Source organism: Hordeum vulgare, chromosome 2H (assembly GCF_904849725.1).
Source record: "Hordeum vulgare subsp. vulgare chromosome 2H, MorexV3_pseudomolecules_assembly, whole genome shotgun sequence".
Classification (NCBI taxonomy): Eukaryota; Viridiplantae; Streptophyta; class Magnoliopsida; order Poales; family Poaceae; genus Hordeum; species Hordeum vulgare.
In genome coordinates, this window is record NC_058519.1 from 114,167,583 (window position 1) to 114,193,220 (window position 25,638).

Below are 25,638 nucleotides of genomic sequence, written 5' to 3' on the forward strand. Positions count from 1 at the left end.
TACAAAGTAAAGGTGATTAACTCACATTCACCCCCTAATCACGATGTCCTTACTTTCGACCTGGGTCCCAAACACGATTGCTGCTTCTCATAACTGTTATCATCGGCATGGCCTTTGTCGTCCCTTGCAGCATTTTATGGACCGTCTTTACTATCGTTGGCTCGTCTGTAGCTCGATGACAACACTCCTTTTTGGTCGTGTCTTCAATCTTCACCTCTTCTTCGGTGCTTTGTAGACTGTCCTTCGGATCATCGAGGGCACATCTTTTGAACCCGAGCGTGACCATACTTTGGTCTAACTTTGAATTCCAAGCTCTTGGCGCTTGCATCAGCGCGTAAAGTGCCTTCTTGAGTTTGTCAACTTCCGCTTGTTCGTCTTTCTTCTCGTAGCCGAGGGGTTGTTCCACGTACACTTCTTCTGTGAGATCGTCGTTGAGGAAAGCGGATTTAACATCCATATGATGAACCTTCCAATCCTCTTGTGCTGCCAAAGCTAGGAGCACTCTCACCGTCTCGATTCGAGCAACCGATGCAAACACCTCATCATAGTCAACTCCTTGACGTTGAACGTAGCCCTTTGCAATGAGGCTTGCCTTGTACTTCACAATGGCACCCTCCGTGTCCTTCTTTAACTTGTAAACCCACTTCAAACCTATCGTCTTTTGGTTTGGAGGTCGGGTTACCAAAGTCCACGTGCCATTGCTCTCAATTGCCTTCATCTCCTTATCCATGGCGTGCGTCCAGCTAGGACTTTTGCTCACCTCTACGAAGTTCGCCGGCTCCTCAACTCCGAACAGACATAGTCCGGAGTACTCGAGCGTAACTGGCTTTGTGTACTTGTAGACTTTCTTGAGGGTCTTGTAGCGACGAGGCCCTGAGGAGTCCGTTGTGTCTTGCGAAGGAGGCGACACAAATTGTGTCGGTGTGGATGCACTTGAGGAAGACGGCTGAGACCCTGGTGTGTCATCGACATCTGTGTCGTCGGCGTAGTCGTCGTGACCGTGACCATCATCTTGTTTGTCGTCGTCACTATGCGCCTCGTTGTCGATGTTGTCGTCGAGATCTCCGCCTGTGTCGTGCGCGGCGTTGTCGCTATCTCCTTGCGACCTATGCGCGTCGTCGTCGGTGTCGGCACCATGATGATCACTACCATTGTGGTCACCTTGGTTGGGCGTCTTGCCAATCACCTGGACATCCTCCCCTGCATCATCATCAGTTGAAAATTCAACTGCAAATATGTTACTGCTTGGAGCATCGTCGGCTGCGGCGCTCCAATTCGACGCTAGGTTTTCTTCAAACACAAACACCTGGGAAGTCTCTAGTGATGTACTTCTAAGTAAACACAAACACGGATTCTTTTTTTTCTTTTTTTTTGCGGATGAAATACAAACACAACTGCAACATAAAAATTCCAAACAGAAACATACTTATTCATGTGCATATCATGCATATACATCATGAATATGCATAAAAGGAACAGATTGAGCAGCTGCACCATGCAGTACCACTCATACATAATGCTCTCGTCACGAAGTAGAGTAGTGCGGGCTCTAACGACATGTACAACACACGCGCGCATGTATAGTATGGGTTTGATAATACTTAGATAACGGACACTGTGCGGTTGTAGCTACTCCGATCATGGCTTGGCCTCTGGCTCAGGAAAACGGAACACGGGCTTCGGGGGCAATGGCAACTCGGCTTTGGGAAACGGCGGCATTTCGTGCTTCGGGACCTCTGGCACAGCAGGGTGCGGCAACTCGTGCTCCTTCGGCACCTCTGGCACCTCGGGGTGCGGCACATGGGGCTCCTTTGGCACCTCTGGCACGGCATGGTGTGGCATTTCAGGCTTCAGGCTTCGGCAACTCTGGTATGGCAGGGTGCGGCAGCTCGTGCTCCTTTGGCACCTCCGGCATGACGGGGTGTGGTAGTTCATGCTCCTTTGGCACCTGGGCAACCGGATGCGGCAGCTCAGGCTTCGGTATCTCCGGCATAGTAAGGTGCGGTGGCAGCTCGTGCTTTGGCATCTCCGGCACCACGGGGTGTGGCACTGGCACTTCAGGCTCCTTTGCCACCTCAGGCACAACCGGATGCGGCAGTTCAGGCTTCGGGAGCTCGGGCATAGCAGGGTGCGGTGGCAGCTCGTGCTTTGGCATCTCCGGCACCACGGGGTGTGGCACTGGCACTTCAGGCTCCTTTGCCACCTCAGGCACAACCGGATGCGGGAGTTCAGGCTTCGGGAGCTCGGGCATAGCAGGGTGTGGCGGCAGTTCGTGCTTTGGCACCTCGGGCACCACGGGGTGTGGCACTTCGGGGACGAGAGGGTGTGGCAGCTCAGGCTTCGGCAGCTCGGGCATGACGGGGTGCGGCGGGAGTTCGGGCTTTGGCAGCTCCGGGACGATCGGATGTGGTGGATACTCCTTCTTGGGAACAGCCTCCTCTAGGTGTCGTGCTGCGCTGCTCATGGAGATGGAGCTGCACAAGAGTAGCACCGCCACGAGGAAGACAAGGGAGGACATGGTGTTCTTGCGCAGCATGGTGTTCTTGTCTATGTGTACCGATCAGCGAGAGGCAACTTCTTGCTGTGATGTCTGGGAGATAGGAGAAGGCCCGTATTTGTAGCACTCCAAAATCCAAATGGTGACTGCTTGCTGCATGCATGCGTGTAACGTTCAGTAGACACTATAGTAGCCTGACTGAAACTTTGGTGGCCTGGTGGTAGATCACCTGCATTTCGGTGGTTGTTTACTTACTTCTGTTTTGTGTCTATCTGGTCATGTGTGGTTAACTTAGCTTGGAATATTGAGACGTGATGAGTGCACCAGGTATGGTCGGTGATACATTTCAATCTCTAACGTGAACAGATATGGCTACAAAGCAAGCGAACCTGAAGTCAGTTGGGCAGCTCAGCTGCAGCTATCTGGTTGATCCGGCTCATCTCCTGAAGACGCCATACATCCCTCAGAGCTGATGGATTGCGCGCGGACACGTTCGCGTAGGAGCGTCCAACTGTCGTCGTACAGTGGTGTCAGGTCACTGGCGCACGGTGGTCGTGGTACAGCGGGTTTTAGGTCACCACTCACCAGCGAACGGCTGATGCAAGTTAGTTTCAGGGTCTGTGGTCAGGAAGCAGTCCGTGTGCTTATTTTGAGATGCTGCAGATGGAAGCATGTTGGTTATTGTTGATGTGAAGCCTGGAGGCTTTTCAGCTTTTTTTCTGTTGCATTTCGTGGTGGTTGTGGTTGATTATTGGGGCTCCACGTCGCCAGGATTGGAAGTTAGGGACAGCATATATCACAGCCCTGTGCAATATATACTCCCTCCGTTCCTAAATATAAGACTTTTTGAAATTCCACAAAAAAACTACATACGAAATAAAATAAATGGATCAATATTCTAAAATATGTCTATGTACATTCATATGTAGTTCATAGTGCAATCTCTAAAAGGTCTTAGATTTAAGAACGAAAGGAATATATAACTATTATACATATACATACTTTTGTTTTGCTGAAATTATACGTATACTGTACATAATAAAGAAGGAACATAGATGAAAAACTCAGACCAAATCTAAGTAAATCAGAAGCAGACTAGCAGTAGCGTCACCGAGGTAAAAAATATGCTTTCGTGGCAACCCACATGTAACTACCTAGTTCTATGCAACAAGGACTATTGGGTTACTCTTACTATAAAATAATATTTTATCTTTCTTACTGTTTGGTTGATCGTCACTGTAAGTTCATTATGACGCCGATGACCCCGTGGTGGTGTGTGGAATCGTATCCCGCATCCTCATCGTCCTTCTATACGGCTCCTCCTGCACGTCATATTGCGGTTCTCCTGTCTCTGTCGACCTTGGCAACGTCCTAGACCATGGATCTCGAATCGTGGGAAGAGGATGAGAGGGGAATCAATAATATGGAGGAGGAGGTGCTCGACGAGCACATGCTTTTTTTTTTTGAATGTTGATAGGAGATCTACCAAATCAATTGATCAGCAAGGGGCAAGACAATACAAGAGAAGGCCCGGAAGGGCCAGCCACCAAACGAAAAAGAGGGGCTGGAAAGGAAAGAAAGGAGAAAAGAAGCAAAAAACTCACGCCTGAAAAAAAACCCAGAATTCAGCCAGGATCAAACGGAATCCCTGCTCCTGCCATGTTCCAGACTCTAATTTCATCCCTAATTCTTCTCACCAAAGTTTCAGTGTCCATGCTTTTGTGATCGAACAGCCGCGTGTTTCGTTCGCGCCAGATCTCCGAGGATATTAGATGTAGGAGCGACTGAGTTCCTTTCCTTCGTGTTATGGGTGCATTTTGCCAACAGTTATGCATCCATCCTTTGATATTGTTCAGTCCCATCCATGAGATTGGTCTCAGTGATGGTAGATCAGCTGAGGTTGCGATTGCATCCCAGGTTTTCCGGGTCCAAGAGCACTCCACGAGAAGGTGGAAAACGGTCTCCAGATTTCTCTGGCATAGAGGACAGAAATAATTGTTCTCCCGTCCTCGCCGCAACAACACGTCTGCCGTTAGTATTTTCCCTAATGCGGCTGTCCATAAAAAGAATCTGCATTTGCCCGGTGCCCAACCCGTCCAGATATATTTTGCTCCTTCCATGGTTGTCGAGCCATTGAATTGCAGCAGGTAGGTGGATTTTGCACTATATCTTTTATCGGAGTTGTAACGCCATTCTACAGTGTCTGGCCTATCGGGAGTGAGTTCAATCTGTTCGAGACATGCCGCCAGGCAGGCCAGCTGAGGTACCATCGTTTCTGTCAGCCCGTGTGCCAAGTCCGTCAGCCATTTTTCAGCAGTTAATGCTTCTTTCACTGTGCGGTTTTTTCTAAATGAGATCTTGTAAAGGTCCGGCGCCATTGTTTTTGGACACATGCCTTGTAGCCATCTGTCATGCCAAAACCGCGCGGTGCAGCCATCTTGTATGGTGATAGTCGTGGACATCGAAAAAAGGGCACGGTCCGAGGCATCACAAGGCAGTTCTAGACCAACCCATGGTCTAGTCTGATCCTTCCAGGCCATCCATAACCATCTAATCCGAAGGGCCCTGCAAATTTTTCCAGGTCGAGAACCCCTAAGCCACCCAAGGTTTTAGGGCGTGCTAGGGCAGACCAATTAACTCTGCATTTGCCTCCATTGCACGTGCCCTCTCCACTCCATAGCCAGGCTCGTCATATTTGAACTAGGCGTTTAAGAACCCAAGCCGGTAGTTTGCGAGACGTCATCATGTAAATGGCCAGAGATGACAAGGCTGCATTAAGCAGTACCAGTCACCCACTTTTGGCCATCAACCTCCCTTTCCAATCCGCAGTCTTGTTAGCAAATTTATGTAGCCATGGGTCCCAATCAATCTTGCGAAGACGTTTTAGCGATAGCGGCATGCCGAGGTACACACATGGAAATGTCTTCAAAGGAATGCCAAGAGGACGTAAGATGGCGGCCAGGTTTAGCCCTTCACAGTTGATGGGTAAGGCTGAGCTTTTGGCCATGTTTGTGCGAAGCCCTGAGACATTTCCAAAGAAGTCAAGAACAGTTTTATCATTTGTGCATCGGACAATGAAGGCCGCATAAAGAGCGCCACATCATTGGCGTAGAATGCACATCTCATCAGCTGCCTGCGGCCTGGAATTACTGATAGGAGTTGTGTCTTTGTTGCTAACCGCAAACTCCGTTGTAAGGGGTCCATGGCAAGAATGAAAAGAAATGGGGATAATGGGTCCCCTTGCCGCAGTCCTTTTCCATGCTAGATGCAATCAGATACTGAGTCGTTAATCAACACTTGCGAGGTGGAAGTTCTGAGAAGCATTGCTATCCACTCGCGCCACCTTTGACTAGAACCGCGTGCCTCAAGCATATCGAGTATATAAGCCCTTGAGACGGAGTCAAATGCTTGGGCTATGTCAAGCTTCAGCAGCACGGCCGGTCTCTTGTGTTTATGGAGATACCGGGCCGTGTTTTGTACATACAGATAATTTTCATGGATGCTGCGATTTTTTATGAACGCGCTTTGGAAGTGATCAACTAGCGAGTTCAGCTTAGGGGCGAGCCTACTTGCAAGGATCTTGGTGAAAATCCTGACTATGTTATGAATCAAGGAGATTGGCCGAAAGTCATGGAGGTTATCAACGCCATTCTTCTTTGGGACGAGGACAAGGATGGCATTATTAATTCGTTTAAACCGGTACTGTCCATGTGGTATAGCTGCTTCAGTGCCGCCAACAGGTCGAACTTGATGATGTTCCAGCAGGGCTTGTAAAAACCACCTGAGAACCCATCTGGACCCGGCGCCTTATCTTGTGGAATAGCGTCAATGGCAGCTTTTACCTCTTGTAAGGTGAATTCTCCCTCAAGGTCAGTCAGGTCCGTCTGCTCGAACCCTAGCTCGTCCTAATTAATAGCTGAGGTCAGTTTATCCGCAGTACCAAAAATGGTCGAGAAGTGTCGTTTTTCCAGCTCAGTCATAGCGCAGGTGGATGTTGCAGATGTTGCACCCGCACTATCATGTAGGATATGGATGGTGTTGCGCCTGCGGCGCGCGTTTGCCTTCCTATGGAAGAACTTAGTATTCGCATCTCCAGCCTTGAGCCATGTCACTCTGCTTCGTTGGCGTCTCTTGATTTTGAGCAGAACAGCCAGTCCCATTGTTCTCGATTTCAGCTTAGTACGCAACTCCTTTTCTTGTAGTGATAGGTCTCTAATCTGCTGGGCCCCATCAAGCTGCATCACCATCTCATTGACTATTAGCATTTGTTTTTGTACGTCACCCACAAAGGTTTTACTCCACGCTCTAAGTGCCTTGCTGGTCCTCCATAGCTTGATGCTAAGCCTAGTAATTGAGGAGGAGTCGCCGGTTGAAACTATCCATGCTTGTTTAACCACCTCTTGGAATCCACGAATGTACTGCCAGTAGCTCTCATAGCGAAAACGCCTGTTAATGTGGATGACATTCTCATCAATCAACAACAGCGGGCAATGGTCAGAGATAGATGACGCTTGCGGCAGCAGTTTTGCTGTTGGAAACCGCATCTCCCATTCCACATTGTGGAAAGCTCGGTCCAGGCGAACAAGTGTAGGAACAGCCTGCTCATTACTCCATGTGTATTTGCGTCCTATCAAGGGCAGCTCGTGTAGCGCAGACCTATCCAGTGCTCGTGAAAACGATTCATCCAACACCGACAAATCCTGTCATTGTTCTTGTCTCTGGGGTCATTAATCATGTTGAAATCACCAATAATACACCAGGGTCCTTGCATCATATTATGAATGATCACGAGTTCGCTGAGAAAGGCTTGTTTCCGCGAATCATCGTGTGGGCCATATACCGTGGTCAAGGACCACGGCTGACCCCTGTCCACCGGTGAGAACCTCGCGGTGATAAAAAATTCTCCCACATGGATGTCTGAAGCCACGTAGCGGTCAGTTCTCCAGCCCAAAAGGACTCGTCCTCGCGTGCCTACCGCATTGAGCGCCGCATGTTCATCGAAACGCCGGCCAAAAATCTCATTACGATCATGATCAGAGAACGAGTCAAGCTTGGACTCTTGCAAGCAGACAATTGAGCAAACCACAGTGTCAAGAAGCAAGCGGACCGACGCGCGTCTAGCAGCATCATTAAGACCTCTCACATTCGAATTAAAAACAGAAAGGTGTTCATTCATGGAAAAACAAAGGAGACTACACTTAGATAGGCAGGGGTTGCGCATATCCCCTGCAGCATGATACAGACTGCTACCTGAGCATGCAGGGCAGCCATACGGCGCACAAACCAGGAGGAAAGGAAAGCAAACATTGGTGCACTAATCATGGCATTAAACAGTCTAGAGTGTGGTCAGCCGCATGGACGGCGTTCAGGGGACGCTCCCTGCCAGCTCCCCCAAGATCGCCTGGAGCTCTGCATCGGGTAGTTGCAGGCTTGCGGGTGAAGCCAGTCCAGCGATCTCCGCGATTTTTTCCACACGCTCCAGTGAAATGGGCTCGCGAAAAAACTGCACGTATGCAAGGAGAGCTTCATCGTTGAAATCTTTTATCTTGTTGATGATGCCAAGCTGGACGCAGATGCTCGCTTGAGTGCGCCTAGAGGAGGACATATTTGAGCGCAGACGCACCAGTCTTGTGCTCTGCCTTGAAGCTTTCACGGCTCCGATGATCCGCTGCGGGAGTGGCTTCTTTGATTTCCTGGCTGGTGTCGGAGGAGGTGTACCCAGAACAGAGGTTGAGAGCAGGGCAGCAATTTTTCTAACGAAAGCCCGCTGCTCGTCAATGTGGAGCTGTGCAACTTTAGCTGTGATCGCAGCCAGCAGACCTGGTCCGGTCAGGTTGGCCTCTGCCAGTGCTCGCCTCGCGCGTTGCTCTTCAGTGGACTGCAGTGGGGGTTCGTGTAGACCATCAGTAGCTGATTCGAACAGCTGCTGTCGATCAAAAGATCCAGGTCCGAACAACATCTCAGGCCCAGGATTTGCCTGCATCCATCCTAGTGGGCTCTGCATGAACAACCCCTCATGAAGTGGTGGTGGTGGAAACAACATTTGTGGTATCTCCCAGGATGGCACATGATAGTAATCAAGGGAGGATGGCAACGGTGGCAAATTATAGCAATCAGAAGGCTGGCCAAAGAAAGGGCTAATCCCAGCAATTCAATTCATACATATATTTTTGTACGTAGACCATGTCAAAAATATTTAGTCTTCCGTAAAACAGCTTGGCCCTGATTTTTCAAATAGCCATAACTTTTTACTCGTTTATCCAAATTAGATGAAACCAACGCCTAGAGTTTCGTCTTGATCCCACCTATCCGATGAACCTATCATATCAACTTTTTTGAAATTTTCAAATTTCGAAATTTGTTCATATTCATATTCAAACTTCTTTTGATCATATCTTTTTATCCGTAGCTCCGTTTTAGATGAATCCAATTGCGTCGGATTCGTATCAAAGTAATCTTCCCGTTTGTATCATTAGTTTTAACTTTTCAACTTATAATTTTGATGAAATCAGATTTATCTATTAGTGCCCAAAATTGTTCACATCGTCCTAAGCCGATTCAATGTTATATTAAAGTATTTGTATATTTTGATCCGCTATTTCAAACCTAGTAATTCTTTTTTCTACACGCTCATATTGATCTCCTATATCCAGTGGCCTCATTAGTTTCGACCTTTGAACCTTACAAATTTGAGCGATTCAAATTTGTATTCGAACATTCATTTGATCTTATCTTGCAAATCGTACCACCTTTTCAATTGATTCCTTTTACCCCTAAACACTCATGTCATATATTTTTGTACGTAACCATCGTACTTCAGTTCAACTTCTCTTGACCTTTTGAATGCAAATTCAATTCATACTTCAATTCGCTATAACTTGCGTTGTAGTGCTCCATTTCAAGAAATTCTTTCTACAAATAAATTCTTATATCTTATACTATTTGTCAAACAACATTCATGTTGTTCTCCCAATATTTTTGATCATCTCCCATAGTGTATGCAATTCGAGCTTATATAGCAATAGTTCATCGTCCATTACCTCTTTTTGATCTCATTCATGCACCTTAACTTTACAACACACTTAGAACCTATTTTTTTATTAAACCTTAGTATGTTGTTATTTTGCACAAAGACATGTTTTGTTCTTATGTTCTTTTGGTTCTTCCTTTTTGGCATGAATGTTTATTGAATGCTATTTGTTTACGATAGATTGCTCAGAGTGTGGCGAGTAGAATTATCAGGATTTTGAGAGCGACTATCTTCATCAAGTAATACGAGGCAAGTCACTTTGATCATACTATCACCTATGTTTTATGCATCGTAGTTCTACCATCCTATGCGAGTACCTAGGCAGGATGCAATTGGGCCGTTGGTGTTTATTGGGACTCCACTCCCTTGCATGCTGCCTAGCCATAATGTAGCAAAACATGGGAAGTCTCTAGTGATGTACTTCTAAGTAAACACAAACACGGATTCTTTTTTTTTTTTTTGCGGATGAAATACAAACACAACTGCAACATAAAAATTCCAAACAGAATCATACTTATTCATGTGCATATCATGCATATACATCATGAATATGCATAAAAGGAACAGATTGAGCAGCTGCACCATGCAGTACCACTCATACATAATGCTCTCGTCACGAAGTAGAGTAGTGCGGGCTCTAACGACATGTACAACACACGCGCGCATGTATAGTATGGGTTTGATAATACTTAGATAACGGACACTGTGCGGTTGTAGCTACTCCGATCATGGCTTGGCCTCTGGCTCAGGAAAACGGAACACGGGCTTCGGGGGCAATGGCAACTCGGCTTTGGGAAACGGCGGCATTTCGTGCTTCGGGACCTCTGGCACAGCAGGGTGCGGCAACTCGTGCTCCTTCGGCACCTCTGGCACCTCGGGGTGCGGCACATGGGGCTCCTTTGGCACCTCTGGCACGGCATGGTGTGGCATTTCAGGCTTCAGGCTTCGGCAACTCTGGTATGGCAGGGTGCGGCAGCTCGTGCTCCTTTGGCACCTCCGGCATGACGGGGTGTGGTAGTTCATGCTCCTTTGGCACCTGGGCAACCGGATGCGGCAGCTCAGGCTTCGGGATCTCCGGCATAGTAAGGTGCGGTGGCAGCTCGTGCTTTGGCATCTCCGGCACCACGGGGTGTGGCACTGGCACTTCAGGCTCCTTTGCCACCTCAGGCACAACCGGATGCGGCAGTTCAGGCTTCGGGAGCTCGGGCATAGCAGGGTGCGGTGGCAGCTCGTGCTTTGGCATCTCCGGCACCACGGGGTGTGGCACTGGCACTTCAGGCTCCTTTGCCACCTCAGGCACAACCGGATGCGGGAGTTCAGGCTTCGGGAGCTCGGGCATAGCAGGGTGTGGCGGCAGTTCGTGCTTTGGCACCTCGGGCACCACGGGGTGTGGCACTTCGGGGACGAGAGGGTGTGGCAGCTCAGGCTTCGGCAGCTCGGGCATGACGGGGTGCGGCGGGAGTTCGGGCTTTGGCAGCTCCGGGACGATCGGATGTGGTGGATACTCCTTCTTGGGAACAGCCTCCTCTAGGTGTCGTGCTGCGCTGCTCATGGAGATGGAGCTGCACAAGAGTAGCACCGCCACGAGGAAGACAAGGGAGGACATGGTGTTCTTGCGCAGCATGGTGTTCTTGTCTATGTGTACCGATCAGCGAGAGGCAACTTCTTGCTGTGATGTCTGGGAGATAGGAGAAGGCCCGTATTTGTAGCACTCCAAAATCCAAATGGTGACTGCTTGCTGCATGCATGCGTGTAACGTTCAGTAGACACTATAGTAGCCTGACTGAAACTTTGGTGGCCTGGTGGTAGATCACCTGCATTTCGGTGGTTGTTTACTTACTTCTGTTTTGTGTCTATCTGGTCATGTGTGGTTAACTTAGCTTGGAATATTGAGACGTGATGAGTGCACCAGGTATGGTCGGTGATACATTTCAATCTCTAACGTGAACAGATATGGCTACAAAGCAAGCGAACCTGAAGTCAGTTGGGCAGCTCAGCTGCAGCTATCTGGTTGATCCGGCTCATCTCCTGAAGACGCCATACATCCCTCAGAGCTGATGGATTGCGCGCGGACACGTTCGCGTAGGAGCGTCCAACTGTCGTCGTACAGTGGTGTCAGGTCACTGGCGCACGGTGGTCGTGGTACAGCGGGTTTTAGGTCACCACTCACCAGCGAACGGCTGATGCAAGTTAGTTTCAGGGTCTGTGGTCAGGAAGCAGTCCGTGTGCTTATTTTGAGATGCTGCAGATGGAAGCATGTTGGTTATTGTTGATGTGAAGCCTGGAGGCTTTTCAGCTTTTTTTCTGTTGCATTTCGTGGTGGTTGTGGTTGATTATTGGGGCTCCACGTCGCCAGGATTGGAAGTTAGGGACAGCATATATCACAGCCATGTGCAATATATACTCCCTCCGTTCCTAAATATAAGACTTTTTGAAATTCCACAAAAAAACTACATACGAAATAAAATGAATGGATCAATATTCTAAAATATGTCTATGTACATTCATATGTAGTTCATAGTGCAATCTCTAAAAGGTCTTAGATTTAAGAACGAAAGGAATATATAACTATTATACATATACATACTTTTGTTTTGCTGAAATTATACGTATACTGTACATAATAAAGAAGGAACATAGATGAAAAACTTAGACCAAAGCTAAGTAAATCAGAAGCAGACTAGCAGTAGCGTCACCGAGGTAAAAAATATGCTTTCGTGGCAACCCACATGTAACTACCTAGTTCTATGCAACAAGGACTATTGGGTTACTCTTACTATAAAATAATATTTTATCTTTCTTACTGTTTGGTTGATCGTCACTGTAAGTTCATTATGACGCCGATGACCCCGTGATGGTGTGTGGAATCGTATCCCGCATCCTCATCGTCCTTCTATACGGCTCCTCCTGCACGTCATATTGCGGTTCTCCTGTCTCTGTCGACCTTGGCAACGTCCTAGACCATGGATCTCGAATCGTGGGAAGAGGATGAGAGGGGAATCAATAATATGGAGGAGGAGGTGCTCGACGAGCACATGCTTTTTTTTTTTGAATGTTGATAGGAGATCTACCAAATCAATTGATCAGCAAGGGGCAAGACAATACAAGAGAAGGCCCGGAAGGGCCAGCCACCAAACGAAAAAGAGGGGCTGGAAAGGAAAGAAAGGAGAAAAGAAGCAAAAAACTCACGCCTGAAAAAAACCCAGAATTCAGCCAGGATCAAACGGAATCCCTGCTCCTGCCATGTTCCAGACTCTAATTTCATCCCTAATTCTTCTCACCAAAGTTTCAGTGTCCATCCTTTTGTGATCGAACAGCCGCCCGTTTCGTTCGCGCCAGATCTCAGAGGATATTAGATGTAGGAGCGACTGAGTTCCTTTCCTTCGTGTTATGGGTGCATTTTGCCAACAGTTATGCATCCATCCTTTGATATTGTTCAGTCCCATCCATGAGATTGGTCTCAGTGATGGTAGGTCAGCTGAGGTTGCGATTGCATCCCAGGTTTTCCGGGTCCAAGAGCACTCCACGAGAAGGTGGAAAACGGTCTCCAGATTTCTCTGGCTTAGAGGGCAGAAATAATTGTTCTCCCGTCCTCGCCGCAACAACACGTCTGCCGTTAGTATTTTCCCTAATGCGGCTGTCCATAAAAAGAATCTGCATTTGCCCGGTGCCCAGCCCGTCCAGATATATTTTGCTCCTTCCATGGTTGTCGAGCCATTGAATTGCAGCAGGTAGGTGGATTTTGCACTATATCTTTTATCGGAGTTGTAACGCCATTCTACAGTGTCTGGCCTATCGGGAGTGAGTTCAATCTGTTCGAGACATGCCGCCAGGCAGGCCAGCTGAGGTACCATCGTTTCTGTCAGCCCGTGTGCCAAGTCCGTCAGCCATTTTTCAGCAGTTAATGCTTCTTTCACTGTGCGGTTTTTCCTAAATGAGATCTTGTAAAGGTCCGGCGCCATTGTTTTTGGACACATGCCTTGTAGCCATCTGTCATGCCAAAACCGCGCGGTGCAGCCATCTTGTATGGTGATAGTCGTGGACATCGAAAAAAGGGCACGGTCCGAGGCATCACAAGGCAGTTCTAGGCCAACCCATGGTCTAGTCTGATCCTTCCAGGCCATCCATAACCATCTAATCCGAAGGGCCCTGCAAATTTTTCCAGGTCGAGAACCCCTAAGCCACCCAAGGTTTTAGGACGTGCTAGGGCAGACCAATTAACTCTGCATTTGCCTCCATTGCACGCGCCCTCTCCACTCCATAGCCAGGCTCGTCATATTTGAACTAGGCGTTTAAGAACCCAAGCCGGTAGTTTGCGAGACGTCATCATGTAAATGGCCAGAGATGACAAGGCTGCATTAAGCAGTACCAGTCGCCCACTTTTGGCCATCAACCTCCCTTTCCAATCCGTAGTCTTGTTAGCAAATTTATGTAGCCATGGGTCCCAATCAATCTTGCGAAGACGTTTTAGCGATAGCGGCATGCCGAGGTACACACATGGAAATGTCTTCAAAGGAATGCCAAGAGGACGTAAGATGGCGGCCAGGTTTAGCCCTTCACAGTTGATGGGTAAGGCTGAGCTTTTGGCCATGTTTGTGCGAAGCCCTGAGACATTTCCAAAGAAGTCAAGAACAGTTTTATCATTTGTGCATCGGACAATGAAGGCCGCATAAAGAGCGCCACATCATCGGCGTAGAATGCACATCTCATCAGCTGCCTGCGGCCTGGAATTACTGATAGGAGTTGTGTCTCTGTGGCTAACCGCAAAATCCGTTGTAAGGGGTCCATGGCAAGAATGAAAAGAAATGGGGACAATGGGTCCCCTTGCCGCAGTCCTTTTCCATGCTAGATGCAATCAGATATTGAGCCGTTAATCAACACTTGCGAGGTGGAAGTTCTGAGAAGCATTGCTATCCATTCGCGCCACCTTTGACTAGAACCGCGTGCCTCAAGCATATCGAGTATATAAGCCCAGGACACGGAGTCAAATGCTTGGGCTATGTCAAGCTTCAGCAGCACGGCCGGTCTCTTGTGTTTATGGAGATACCGGGCCGTGTTTTGTACATACACATAATTTTCATGGATGCTGCGATTTTTTATGAACGCGCTTTGGCAGTGATCAACCAGCGAGTTCAGCTTAGGGGCGAGCCTACTTGCAAGGATCTTGGTGAAAATCCTGACTATGCTATGAATCAAGGAGATTGGCCGAAAGTCATGGAGGTTATCAACGCCATTCTTCTTTGGGACGAGGACAAGGATGGCCTTATTAATCCGGTTTAAACCGGTACTGTCCATGTGGTATAGCTGCTTCAGTGTCGCCAACAGGTCGAACTTGATGATGTTCCAGCAGGCCTTGTAAAAACCACCTGAGAACCCATCTGGACCCGGCGCCTTATCTTGTGGAATAGCGTCAGTGGCAGCTTTTACCTCTTGTAAGGTGAATTCTCCCTCAAGGTCAGTCAGGTCCGTCTGCTCGAACCCTAGCTCGTCCCAATTAATAGCTGAGGTCAGTTTATCCGCAGTACCAAAAATGGTCGAGAAGTGTCGTTTTTCCAGCTCAGTCATAGCGCAGGTGGATGTTGCAGATGTTGCACCCGCACTATCATGTAGGACATGGATGGTGTTGCGCCTGCGGCGCGCGTTTGCCTTCCTATGGAAGAACTTAGTATTCGCATCTCCAGCCTTGAGCCATGTCACTCTGCTTCGTTGGCGTCTCTTGATTTTGAGCAGAACAGCCAGTCCCATTGTTCTCGATTTCAGCTTAGTACGCAACTCCTTTTCTTGTAGTGATAGGTCTCTAATATGCTGGGCCCCATCAAGCTGCAGCACCATCTCATTGACTATTAGCATTTGTTTTTGTACGTCACCCACAAAGGTTTTACTCCACACTCTAAGTGCCTTGCTGGTCCTCCATAGCTTGATGCTAAGCCTAGTAATTGAGGAGGAGTCGCCGGTTGAAACTATCCATGCTTGTTTAACCACCTCTTGGAATCCACGAATGTACTGCCAGTAGCTCTCATAACGAAAACGCGTGTTAATGTGGATTACATTCTCATCAATCAACAACAGCGGGCAATGGTCAGAGATAGATGACGCTTGCGGCAGCAGTTTTGCTGTTGGAAACCGCATCTCTCATTCCACATTGTGGAAAGCTCGGTCCAGGCGAACAAGTGTAGGAACAGCCTGCTCATTACTCCATGTGTATTTGCGTCCTATCAAGGGCAGCTCGTGTAGCGCAGACCTATTCAGTGCTCGTGAAAACGATTCATCCAACGCCGACAAATCCTGTCATTGTTCTTGTCTCTGGGGTCATTAATCATGTTGAAATCACCAATAATACACCAGGGTCCTTGCATCATATTATGAATGATCACGAGTTCGCTGAGAAAGGCTGTTTTCCGCGAATCATCGTGTGGGCCATATACCGTGGTCAAGGACCACGGCTGACCCCTATCCACCGGTGAGAACCTCGCGGTGATAAAAAATTCTCCCACATGGATGTCTGAAGCCACGTAGCGATCAGTTCTCCAGCCCAAAAGGACTCCTCCTCGCGTGCCTACCGCATTGAGCGCCGCATGTTCATCGAAACGCCGGCCAAAAATCTCATTACGATCATGATCAGAGAACGAGTCAAGCTTGGACTCTTGCAAGCAGACAATTGAGCAAGCCAAAGTGTCAAGAAGCAAGCGGACCGACGCGCGTCTAGCAGCATCATTAAGACCTCTCACATTCGAATTAAAAACAGAAAGGTGTTCATTCATGGAAAAACAAAGGAGACTACACTTAGATAGGCAGGGGTTGCGCATATCCCCTGCAGCATGATACAGACTGCTACCTGAGCATGCAGGGCAGCCATACGGCGCACAAACCAGGAGGAAAGGAAAGCAAACATTGGTGCAGTAATCATGGCATTAAACAGTCTAGAGTGTGGTCAGCCGCATGGACGGCGTTCAGGGGACGCTCCCTGCTAGCTCCCCCAAGATCGCCTGGAGCTCTGCATCGGGTAGTTGCAGGCTTGCGGGTGAAGCCAGTCCAGCGATCTCCGCGATTTTTTCCACACGCTCCGGTGAAATGGGCTCGCGAAAAAACTGCACGTATGCAAGGAGAGCTTCATCGTTGAAATCTTTTATCTTGTTGATGATGCCAAGCTGGACGCAGATGCTCGCTTGAGTGCGCCTAGAGGAGGACATATTTGAGCGCAGACGCACCAGTCTTGTGCTCTGCCTTGAAGCTTTCACGACTCTGATGATCCGCTGCGGGAGTGGCTTCTTTGATTTCCTGGCTGGTGTCGGAGGAGGTGTACCCAGAACAGAGGTTGAGAGCAGGGCAGCAATTTTTCTAACGAAAGCCCGCTGCTCGTCAATGTGGAGCTGTGTAACTTTAGCTGTGATCGTAGCCAGCAGACCTGGTCCGATCAGGTTGGCCTCTGCCAGTGCTCGCCTCGCGCGTTGCTCTTCAGTGGACTGCAGTGGGGGTTCGTGTAGACCATCAGTAGCTGATTCGAACAGCTGCTGTCGATCAAAAGATCCAGGTCCGAACAACATCTCAGGCCCAGGATTTGCCTGCATCCATCCTAGTGGGCTCTGCATGAACAACCCCTCATGAAGTGGTGGTGGTGGAAACATCATTTGTGGTATCTCCCAGGATGGCACATGATAGTAATCAAGGGAGGATGGCAACGGTGGCAAATTATAGCAATCAGAAGGCTGGCCAAAGAAAGGGCTAATCCCAGCAATGGTGGTAGTAGTTGGATCAGGTTGAACCATAGGTTGCCAGACTGTGTTGGAGCTGAGCGGATACCCAGTGTTTCCACGAGCTGGAGAGTAAATCTGCATCATGCCAAAATCAGGCGCATCACAGCCGCCCAGTCTGCCAAGGGGATCACCATGTGACTGCTCTAGTCTGCCAAGGGGATCACCATGTGATTGCTCTTTGTCTGCCAACTCATCAAGGGGCAGATTCTCTTGTTGCACCAGCATATCATTGGCCTCTTGCTGGACCTCGACAGCAGTGCTCATGGCCTCTTGCTGGACTTGCTGGCCCTCAGCAGCAGTGCTCATGGCAGCACTGACAGCATCTCCAACGTCATGTGTGTCTGCCTGTTCCTCTGCCTGTCTCATCTCCTTAGTACGGAGCACTTCCAAGTTTGGTGTAACGCAGAAACCACCTGGCTGCCGCTTTGGCTTGTTCGAGGCATGGGCGAGCGGCCCCTCATCCTAAGAACGCCGACAGTAGGGCAGTCCACATCCATCGGAGCATGGCCGGAGGTGGTGCCCTCGTCGCGCCGGCGATATCGTCTTGGCTCTGGTTCACAGCTGGCAGTGTCTTTGCATTGGGCTTGTGCACGTAGGCTTTGGAGGAAGCGTTTGCGCACGCCTGCTCTCTTGCCCCTGGGGCGACCATTGCCACCGCCATCTTCGTCATCTCCGCTGCGTCGTCCTCTGTCATGTGGAGGTCTCGCCCCCATTGGGCGTGATCTCCCTTCACCATCTTTGATGCCATACCGCCATCCATCAAACGGATATATCCGCGGCCACTCTGGAGGCGCACCATGTTCAGGGCTGTCTGGGATGGGGGCATAGTCCTTCACCAGATCAAGGTGCAGTAGGACACGGAAGTGAGGTCCTTCCTTGCCTTCCTCCATTCCGGTCTGGATCCCCTTGGGCGAACGACATCGGGGCGATTGAGGACATTGAAGTCCGACGCGCGCAGGGTCCTGTCTGGATTCCAGGTCCAGCACCAGGCAAAGAGGGCCTTGACGTTGGTCTTGGTGGTGGACTGCCGCTCGATGAGGTCGAGCCAGCAATCCTTTCCAAGGATCTCTTTGACACTTGCCCAGTCCCAAGCAGTCAGCGGCATGCGCTCGATGGCTACTCGGCAGTAGTAGCGCCATACCCTGCTGCCACCAGGTGGAGGCAGCCATGATTTGAACTTGAAACGCACCCCTGCAACCTTGATGCTTCTGCTCTCCAGGACGATGTCCCTTTGGAACGGCTTGTACAAAGTGAGGAGGAAGTCGTCAGGGAAGAAGGGGGCGACCACGACGTCCCATGAGAGCAAGCGAAACTTTCTCTCAACTTCGTTGGCCACCATGTCCGCGGAGATGCCGGAGCAGTTCCCCACTGCCGTGAGGATCAGGGCAGTGGAGCGGAGGCGAAAAGCCTCTTCCTCCATGGCCGGCGTGCTCTCCACCGTGCAGCTGGAGTTCGCAGGTCGTTGCGCAGCCGCCCCCGGCACATAGGCCATGACGGACCATGCCGCAAGCAGCGGTACAACAGGTGCCAAGGGAGGGGTAGTCGAGTTCTGAGCAGCCGGAGGCTGCAAAGGAGCGGTGGAGGCCGGTGGTGTTGTGGATGGATTGGAGACACGGTGGTAGGGGTTCTTCTCAATAACGCGCTTCGGGCAGTTTCTCTCCAAATGCCCCGGCCGCTTGCAAGTATAGCAAATCTTTGGGTCTCTGCACTCAAAATACTTGTGTCTTGGGCGAAGACATCGGTAGCAGAGATTTCCAATTCGTCTCTTGAAGGCTTCTGCCGCTGCAGCTGGATCCAAGCGCTGCTGCCTCGCATCAGAAGTAGGCTGAGCTGCCTTGCGTGCGTGGCGACGCGCCAGACTCCGAGCACTAGGAGCTCACCAAGGCGTAAATATATAATTTTCTTACTTGTATGATTTTTAGTTATATATATATAGTCTCATGGTTTTAAAATCCGTCCCCGTCGGCCCTAGTTCAGTTTATGATTAGGATATTGTATATTATATTTTATAACTATTTGTTTCATTTCGAGTTTATGACAATTATGCCCATGAAGTTGATATATATATTTTTTATCTAGGAGGTATGTGAACCGGAAATTACAACTGACCCTCTTGTCAAGAAGTTAAATTTAGTTGAAAAATAAAATGATTATTTGAAAGAAAAATTGAAAAGAATTAAAGAAGAGAAGATGAAATTGGAGTTGTATGTCGTCGATGTCCTAGATAATCACAAGATCAAGATGGATGCGATGCGCTTGAAGATTAGAGAGATTAGCAAATATGCCATTAATAAAGAGGCTTATTATCATTATGCTATTGGATCAATTATTACCTTAGTTGTGATTTTTATCGCATTTGTTGTTCCATTTAAATGCTTTAGATAGTTGTATGTTGCTGTGTGAGAACTATATATCTATGAACTTTATGTATATATATTTGCATGGCCACTACTCTACTTTGGTTTTGATGTGATGAACTTGTATTAATTTGGTCACTTTGATGTTGCGTAATGAAGTCTTTGCAATTAGCGTTGAAATAACTTGCAAGTCTTTGCAGAAACTATGGATCACGGCAGAGATGAAGAACAAGAAGACATGTTGGGAAAATAATCCGCGACGAAGATGATATCACCTCACAGTTTCTGAACAACTCTAGTGAGGGAATAGATGGAGAAGATGACGACTCCGATGTGGGAATGGAGGGAGAAGATGACGACTCTAGTGTTTGGAACCTTAATTATTATAAAGTCCGACAAGATATATTAATTAAGCCTCTGCTCACTAGGTGCATTAATTGATTTGTATATACATATATTAACGCTTCTTTCTTCTTTTAGCCCTTCAGATCGAGCCAATCTTCTATAAAGAAACGAGGCCCGAAAAAAAGGTTGGGCGATAATGAAAGGTTCAAGATTGAATAAGTCGCTGAAGATGGCAAACCGATTGGTCCCGCGCAGAACGCAAAAGCATTTGTAAGTTAGTGTGGTGTTATTGTTAGGGATAAAATCCCGATCACCATTCGAGAATGGAATAAGTCAAAGGCGTATGGAGTTACTTATGTCGACGATAGATACAAATAAATGCTTTGTAATACGCTCATGACAAATTTCACCCTACCGCCATAGATGGATCCAAATAACAATGTTATAGAGCGAAAAGTCAAGGCATGGACTCTTAAGAAGATGGCCGCACAATTCTGAACCTGGAAGAAAAGATTGCACCGAGAATATATCCTAAAAAACAAGACTCCAACATTCACCGGAGCATATGAGAAGATAAAAGATCACCAGGACACATTTGTGGAGTACAAGACATCAGATGAAGCTATGAAAAGGTCGGGAAGAAATAAGAAAAATGTTGCAAAGAAGGAATATCACTATGTTATGGATCAGGTGGCTAAAAGGTTGCCAGGCCTAAGTGGGAGAAAACTTAAAACTACATGATTGATAAAGGGATCGATAAAGAGACATTGGAGTGGGCCGAACGGGCAAAGACTTGGTTCTACGCGCATGGGGAAAGTTGAACTCAGAAATAGGGAAGTGTATTTTTGCAAAAAGATCAACTTGCAACACCCATCAAAGCCCTTAAAGCTGCAATGAAGGACGTGCAGGATGTGAATTCAATCCCGATAGAAAGAATGGCGAGCTCACACATGCCCTCGGGAATGTTGAACATAGTGGACGAACACGAGGCACATCCTGCTCCGTTCCGTGGAAGATTGGGTTTCCCTACTGTAGTGACACTTATACAAGCCAAGGGAGAAAAAAGAAACAACATACAGACCGGCTGGAGAAGATAAAAATAGCATGGCAGCACAAGCAACTAGACACACTTACCAGCCAACAAGCTATGACCCATCTCAGCGAAACAAAGATCATGCATTCGATACTGCCGGCCCACCATCTTAGCGGAAAAGCAGCGTGGCTTCCACGGAGCTGGTTTGTCCCATATATGATATCACGGCTCCTCGCTACCCCATGGATGATATCACATAGGGGGGGGGGATTGTGAGCTACATGTGAAATGCATGAACATATCCGTGAAGGTGGCGGTCGCTTTGCCTTACCTCATCTACATAATGGAACTTACCACTTCTCTCTGATTCCAGATGGCTATGTTGTTGTCAGGGTGGATGAAGTTATCAAGGGATTTGAGTAGCTGAAGCTTTACTTCCCTACAGGTGAAGGGGAGACTGGACTGGGAGATGCTATAAAATTACCATACTATGGAAAAAAGAACACATCGTGCTTCCACATTGGATGCCAAGGCCAGCCACTCCTTAGAGTAGCAATCCAGCTCAATCTCCATCGCCTCATCCGTCTCCGCCGCGTGAGCAGACTCCACTGCCTCCGCCGCGTCAGTTGTCTCTGTCGCGTCAGCTGACTCTATGGCTTCCGCCAACTTAATTGCGGGTGGATAAGCGGAAGATAACCGCCACTCCAGCGGCTAGTACTACAACTCGGAAGAAACCCTCAACAGGTACAAGGAACAGCGTTAAAGAGGCTCCTGCCAAATTACTATATGAACTGACTGAAGATGACCTCAAGATGGTCATGGATGCTGATGTGAAACTCTAGCTTGCACCAAAATGGCCCGAGCCAAAGGAGAAAATAGATCCGATAAAAGCAAAAAATTTCTGGAAAACCTTACGCGACCACCGCCTTCGCTACCATCAAACTATGAATGATCTATTATGAAGTCACATAAAGAACATGTGCGGCGGTTGGGAAGTAGTAGTTCAAGGGGGAAAACAATTCCCTAGCTCGGAGAACAAAAAACCCAATCGTGCCCCCCCCCGCTCAACGTGTTTTCCGATATCGATTATGATCTGGAGGTAGCACAACTATACGGAAAAGCGGCCCATGATATTGGTTTGACTCTTTCTCAATACTTAGGCCAGGCGCTAGAGTTCCCCACGTATGATTTACCATACAGATACCAGCAAGGGAAGCCTCTCATCAGACCTGAGGAGGTCCGACTTCTACCAACACAAATGCGAAAATTGCATGAGTGGTACATGCAAGCCTGATAGGAAGGGAGCAGCTGGCTCGTGGTGGGAATTAGAGATGAGCATTACTTCCGTAGAAACTACGAAATAAACATTGAATTTGATGAATTATTTCAGTTATACAATCAAGATGCCATCGACAAATCTACCGTGAGTTGCTATTGTTTGTAAGTATTATTTCTGTAATTAAGTCTCTAGCTCATCTCGTTCATTGCATGTATAATTATCCCCACTATATTATGAAGAATGAAGATTCTCGGATGCAAAAAAGGGTAAATCTATGACACTGGGTTCATTGATCCAAATAACATACATGATTATACCACTAGTGGAGAAACGGGCATTAGTCTCGGTTGGTAAGGGCCTTTAGTCTGCATCACCAACCAGGACTAATAACTCGGGACTAAAGCCCCCCTTTAGTCCCTGTTGTCCATGACCTCGGACTAATACCCTTCCTCGCGGCTGGCTGCGCGAGCCGGGGGGCGGGGACGTTTAGTCCCGGTTGGTGACACCAACCAGGACTAAAGACTTTGGGGTTTTGCGGTTTATTGTTTATTTTTTCTTTTCATTTTATGGTTTTTATTTCATTCTTTTTCATTTCAAACATATTTTACGCTACTACATATTATACACGTTATGCATATAACATAGAATTTCTTGCAGGACCAATCATATATCATAGAATTTCTCATATGACCATATGCATACACACACACACAGATATATATATATGTATATATATGTATGTGTATATATATAATTTCTTTTACAACTTGCATATCATTACATGCAGGCATTACGTGTAGTAGTATTCTCTGTTGGGAGCTATGACCTCGTCAAGCAAAAACCCCGCCATTTCATCGTGAAGTGCTCGTACCCGGCCCTTTCGTATGAGCCTACCCGGCTTCTCCAGCATCTTTAATTAAAGAAGGATATCAATATGAATATATTAATTATGTGTGTATAAATTAGATCATGATAAAAAAATTGTGAATATTGTCTACGTACACCAAGAATTGTTTTATGTCTGCCCCTTTCGGTCATAATCCAAATGTTCTCGCAAACAATGTATGTACATGTGTTAATCTCCTGTTCCTGCTTCATTCACCACTTTACGAGAATAGAATTCAGTCAGATAATAATCAAGCATGATAATGGTATTGAAACTAGAACTAAAGAGATGCAGGAACACAGCTAGTACTACTTAATTACCATGGGACGACAATCTCGTGGATTAACCGTGCCCAGACCTTGCCTGGTAAAGAAAAAGAATAAAGGAATCATTGATTACTTGATATCAGGAAATGAAGTAAAGAGGCCGAGATAGTGGGATAATGATTGAAATTACCTGCCGAGCATCAACTTCAGGTTCATGTACTCTTCACTGTGTTTAGTTAGTGAGTCCACTACTTCAACTTTTCCCTCGTCAACCCTAATGATTAGCAATATCCACTAGAACCTACGTTGTATAAGCGGGAATGCATAACTCATTAAGTACTATGTACACTTAACATCGAGTAACTAAAACAGAATTTATAGTACAAGACAGTAACACTCACCTGAAGTTGTAAGGAAATACTATTTCCGGTTGGGTATTTAGTACCTTAAAATATCTCAAGTTGTAAGGAAATACTATTTCTCGTTGGTTATTTCTATTTGGGTACTTAGTACATTCAAAAGCTCCGGGTCGACGACGTGAGCCTGGTTCCTCACCAAGATGCGCACCCCAGTGCCAGCTCGGTGGAGTTCAGTCCCGGACAAGGCGCCTCTCAAAAAGGTTATCGCCACTGAATCGACGACGAGGATGCGAACCGGGCATCTTCGACGCCAAAAATGTTTCTATACAAATTTAACATTTTTTAAATCCTTGATTATGATTTTTGTAATTCTTGTTCACTTGATTTTGCAAATACATGACTAACTTTTGAAAATACAACATTAAGATATTAACATTAAAATATGTTTACTACATTGTCAACTTTTTTCTATGCAATTATTTTCTACGCTTGGTCAAAATTCCTCAATTGTTTTCTATCCAACTTCTTTCTATGCAATTTTTTCTATACTATACATATGGTGAACTGTTTCCTATGCAACGTTTTTCTATGCAGTTTTTTTTCTATACTATACAAATATATGGTCAACTTTTTCCTATGCAAACTTTTTCTATACTACAACACTAAAAGTATAAAAACCTAAAAAATAGAAGAACGAAAAACTAGCTAGTGAAAAAGAAACAATCTAGTGAAAAAAATCACCGCACATCGAGGGGTGGCGAGCTCATAGCGGGCGAGGTAGGCGACGGCGAGGTCGAGGCGATGGCGTGACTCGGTCGGGAAGGAGGGCGCGGGGGCGCGACGTCGTCGGGTCTCGGCCGGGCACTACTACAAAAAGGGCTATTAGTGGCGTACCTGCTTTGTCTATTAATGGCACACTATAGGCGCGCCATTATTATCACACCACTACTAATAAATAGTAATTGTGTATTCATGGTGCATCACTGTTAATATACATAACAGTGATGCACCACCTCGTGCCCCATTACTATCCCAGACACTAATGGCGCACCACCTGGTGCGCCATTACTATCCCAGATACTAATGGCGCACCTCCTGGTGCGCCACTAGAGTTCAACTTGGTGCGCCACTACTATGAATATTAGGATTTTTTTCTTTTTTGGTATTTATAGAGATTAAAATATACATTATAGCACATAATATAAACAACAAAACATATATATAAATAGCAGATTTATCAAATACAATAGAAGATTAGTCTCCAAATACAATTCATCATATTAGTCTTCGAATTCAAAATAACGAACAAAGTTAGTACATTACAAGTCTCAAGACCGCGAGTAGCGAGTTTTTCTTCACATTACAAGTCGATATCTAAACTACCATCACATAGAAGAGGGTTGTGGTCACTATCGTGGTTTTGTCACGGTAGATGTCCTCGTGAAAGGACTTAGTGTTGGAGCCATCGCACCTTGGTGGCGACTCAAAGGGGTTGAACGGGAGCGAGTCAGAGATTTACCCAGGTTCGGCCCCTCGAGAGGAGGTAAAAGCCTACGTCCTGCTTTGTGTTGTGTTGATGGTGTTTCGATTACAAAGATGGCGTAACTCGCCTGGCCTAGCACTCGATGATTTCTAACCTGCCCTCTCCTTCCCCGGGAATCGCCTTTATATACAGGTCAAGCCCTTTGAGGCGCCGTGCATTCCAAGACTTAGAGGCCTTCCCAATGACTGATTCTCCACGAGGATCCTGAACCACCGTCTAGCTCCTAGGCTCACAGGCCAAAGCTTGAATCGCCAAAGGACGAGTCGCCCACTTGGTGACCCGGCCCAAC

The 25,638-nt window shown here is 47.3% G+C and overlaps 2 pseudogenes; both read right to left on the reverse strand.

Moving 5' to 3' along the window:
• Nucleotides 1–1,408: 1,408 nt before the first annotated feature.
• Nucleotides 1,409–2,611, reverse strand: LOC123429735 (annotated as a pseudogene).
• A 7,405-nt stretch (nt 2,612–10,016) lies between these two features.
• Nucleotides 10,017–11,226, reverse strand: LOC123429736 (annotated as a pseudogene).
• Between the last annotated feature and the right edge of the window lie 14,412 nt (nt 11,227–25,638).